Consider the following 4,441-nt stretch of genomic DNA (forward strand, 5'->3'; position numbering starts at 1 on the left):
CACAAGGTTAGTAGTTAACATGTCCAATTTCCTTACCATGTTATCTACCTTGGCATTAAGTGCTGTAATGGCGTCTATTTCATAGACTCCTGCAGTTCTTCTTCTTTCGGTATTATTTTGGTAGTGGCTGTTGCTTGCCATCTCCTCTATCAACTCATATGCTTCATCAATACCTTTCTTTTCAAAAGATCCACCTGCAGCTGCATCTAAAGTGATTTTAATATTAGGAGATAGAGCATTATAGAAAGTTTGTACCTGTAACCACTTGGGCAAACTGTGATGCGGACACTTTCTTAGCAAGTCCTTGAATCTTTCCCAAGCTTCATACAAGCTCTCTTGATCATGATGAGCAAATGTCATTATCTCATTGCGCAACTTGGTGGTTTTTGAGGATGGAAAGAATTTAGCTAGAAATTTTTGAGCTAATTCATCCCATGTGGTAAAACTTCCAGCGGGACATGATTGTAACCATGCTCTAGCTTTATCCCTAAGAGTGAATGGAAAAGTCTTAATTTGATTGCATCTTCAGAAACACCATTTTGTTTGAATGTGTCACAAATTTCCAAAAAATTGGTGATGTGAGCATTAGGATCTTCACTAGGCAAACCTCGATATTGGATCGAGGTAGAGAGCATTTGGATAATTGCAGGTTTAATCTCAAAGTTATTAGCTTCTACCCTAGGTCTTGTAATACTTGAGGTTGTCCCATTCAGATTAGGTGTTGTATAATCCCTTAAGGTACGGATCGGATGTTGAAGTGGTGGTCCAACTACGTTTTCGTTTCTGTTTTCGTTTTCGTTGGCCATGTCTGCTTGTTGATCGAGTTTTATTTCTCTTGCTTTTCTTGCAGCGTTGTGCCTACGAAAGGTTCTTTCAATTTCTGGGTCAAAGACTAAAGGTTCAGTTGTCCTTGATCTTCTTTGCATAAAACACCTGGAACAGCACTTAAAAGAAAATTAAATAAAAACGAAAGAGTGTCTAAATTAATAACAGGGTAATTCGTATTGATATTGATACGCCAATCCCCGGCAACGGCGCCAAAAAAACTTGACAGCGTTTTTCGTAAGTGTACGAAATCGCAACAAGTAGTATAGAGTAAGAAAGTATCGTATCCACAGGGATTGTTTATCAATTACCAAAATTATGTTAACCTATTATTATTTAGACGATGATAAAAGGAGTTCGCTGTAAAGTAAATAAAATTCAAAGTAAAAGAGATCAAACACAAAATTTAGGTGAAAAGAAATCAGGGGATTAAGCTACTAGGGAATTTGATTTCATTTAATTCTATCCAGCTTGTTCTATTAGTTCATTAATCAAGTTTAATTGTTCAAGTAGGAGAAAACAACCCTAAGGTTACTAACAAGCTCTCCCGATTTATTGTTAGCTATTCTAATCCCATTTAATCACCTATATTAATAGTGAAATTAAACATGAATCAGATCATTAGGTTTTATGGTTGTTTTATGAATTCACAACTTAATACTTTATTAACTTATGAAAGCCCCCCTTGAGTCAAACCATATAGTTTCCACATCAAGTTATTATTCTCAAGTAAATTATTACCTTATTCATATCAATAACCCTTCTCCCGAATGATGTTATTGAAATAATTCAATCCAGGGGAATTTTTCTGCCTGGAAGCCTTAAGCACAATAATAAGTTATAACAAGAACAAAGAAAAATAAATCTAATATTATAAGCTGGAATCGAATTAAATTACATCAAATCCCTAGTATAAAAGTTTAGCTAGACATAGTAATTAAATTAAACTCAATCACACTTGAATCATTCATCATATTTAAAGACAATAATAAAGAAAGAAACAAGATGAAAAGTTTAGAATAAAAACTGTATCACAACTATGTTGATGGCTTCCTTGAATCTTAGCACAATTATTTGAAGCTTGAAATCTTTGAGAAGAGAGAACTATATAAAGAAGTGTACAAAGAAAACGATTCCCCCTGCTATGAATAGTTCTTCTCTTTATATAGAGCTCCTGAAGGCAAGTTTGACTCCTTTTAGGAAATAGAATCCTTATTTAGTGCAAAATCTTTTATAGGAGATCATGACTGTTTAGGTTCTTGATTTCTTCTTGATTAGGACTCCTTTTTCCCTAAGAATAGGTCCAGGTCTTGTTTAGTGTGTTTAGGAAACTCCCTGAAGTCGGCCCATGTGAGACAGAGCTTGATTTGCGTATTAAATTCACGCTGGTTCCGCCTGGGCAGCACGAGCGTGCTTCATGGCACGGGCTGGGCGTGCTATAGTCTGGAGGTCTGGCTAGTGAAGCACGGGGCGTGCTTGGTAGCACGGGCTAGTGAAGTCCTGAGGCACGGGCGTGCTACAGAGCACAGGCAGGGCGTGCTTCTTTCTGCCTCTCAAAGGTGCTTTCTCGCGCCCGCGTATATGAATGTCGCGCTCGTGACTTCAGCTCGCGCCCGCGTATACGAATGTCGCGCTCGCGACTTTTCTTTGCAAATCTTCTGACTCTCTTTTCTAATTGTCGCGCTCGCGCTTGTGAATGTCGCGCTCGCGACTTTGGGCGTGCCACTTAGCACGGCTAGGGCGTGCTAGAAGTCAAGTGCCTTGTGATATAAAGCTCTTTTTTGCGCCAAATTCCTGTAATTTTCTCTTAGATCAAGCGGATTAAAAGTCAAGGAAGCTTTTGAACACAATTATACTAAAAGTGATTTAAAAATCGAATTAAAGCAATAAAAACTTACTAAAATTCTAATAAAAACTATATTAAAAACACTATAAAATTTATACTTATCAATGAGAAAACTATTAAAACTAAAGCTAGACCAATTCAGATGAGTCCTGAATTGATAGAGCATTGTAAAAATGAAATTCAGGATTTACTCAATAAAAAATTAATATCTAAATCTAGAAGCCCATGGTCTTGTGCAGCTTTTTATGTAAATAAAAATGCTGAAATAGAACGAGGTGTTCCCAGATTAGTAATAAATTATAAATCATTAAATACAGCTTTAAAATGGATAAGATATCCAATCCCCAATAAAAAGATCTTTTAAAGAAATTATATAATGCAAATATTTTTAGTAAATTTGATATGAAATCTGGTTACTGGCAGATTCAAGTTGATCCTAAAGATAGATATAAAACAGCATTTACAGTTCCATTTGGTCAATATGAATGGAATGTAATGCCTTTTGGTTTAAAAAATGCTCCTTCTGAATTTCAGAGGATTATGAATGATATTTTTAATCCTTATTCTAAATTTTGTATTGTATATATTGATGATGTACTTATTTTTAGTACAACTCTTCATGAACATTTCACACACTTAAAAACATTTTGTATGGTAATTCGGCAAAATGGTTTGGCCTTAAGTAAAACTAAAATGGACTTGTTTAAAACCAAAATCAGATTTTTGGGTCATTATATTAAGCAAGGAACAATTCAATCTATAGAAAGAACTTTGGTATTTGGAGAAAAATTTCCGGATGAAATTTCTAATAAACTCCAATTACAAAGATTTCTTGGATGTTTAAATTATGTAATAGATTTTTATCCAAACTTAAATTGTATGATAAAACCTCTGCATGATAGATTAAGAAAAAATGCTAGTCCTTGGACAGATAAGCATACCCATCTAGTTAAACAAATAAAATCTTTAGTCAAAGAAATTCCTTATTTATATATTCCTAATCCTATAGCATTTAAAATTGTTGAAACTGATGCTTCGGATATAGGATATGGTGGTATTTAAAGCAACAACTTGATGGTAAAGAACGTATAATCCAATACACTTCAGGCCATTGGAACCCAGCTCAACTTAACTACTCCACTATTAAAAAAGAAATTTTGAGTATATTTCAGTCTGATCTTTTAAATCAAAAATTTTTATTACGTATTGATCGTAAATCTGCTAAAGATGTTTTACAAAAAGATGTTAAAAATCTTGCCTCTAAACAAATTTTTGCGAGATGGCAAGCATTATTAAGTGTTTTTGATTTTGATATTGAATTTATTCCTGGTACTAAAAATAATATTCCGGACTTTCTAACCCGCGAATTCTTACAGCACAATGGGTCGAAGGAAAGATAAAGAGAAAAGGAAAGAACCTAAAGAAGAATCTACCTCACCTAGTAAAGCTCTTTCTGAGCATTCTGAAGACCTTAGTAAAACCTTAAACACTAAACCTACCCCCAGTAAAGACCTTAAAAAATGGATTGAGGAACTCTCTCAATCTCCAGAAGTTCTTAAAGCTTTACAGTCTATGGTTTCATCTTCAGCGGAGGATACAGGTATGTCTTCTAAATCTAAAGCGATCGTATCCGCTCATGATACGGCTATTCCATCTCAAACGGTAGATGGTAAAGAATTATCAAATCCGTTGATGGCTGTGGATTTGCCAAAAATCCAATCTAAATATACTAATAGTATACATAAATGGTTTTCAAAACCTATGTTTGAT

General features: G+C 34.5%; 1 non-coding gene across 1 annotated transcript; it reads left to right on the forward strand.

Moving 5' to 3' along the window:
• Positions 1–272: 272 nt before the first annotated feature.
• On the forward strand, positions 273–378 carry LOC149494227 (small nucleolar RNA R71). The gene has a single exon (XR_016322384.1). It is a non-coding gene; the product is annotated as a small nucleolar RNA R71 (small nucleolar RNA).
• The last annotated feature ends 4,063 nt before the right edge of the window (positions 379–4,441 follow it).

Source organism: Jatropha curcas, chromosome 8, assembly GCF_041381405.1.
Source record: "Jatropha curcas cultivar XTBG-Jc1 chromosome 8, XTBG_Jcur_1.0, whole genome shotgun sequence".
Classification (NCBI taxonomy): domain Eukaryota; kingdom Viridiplantae; phylum Streptophyta; class Magnoliopsida; order Malpighiales; family Euphorbiaceae; genus Jatropha; species Jatropha curcas.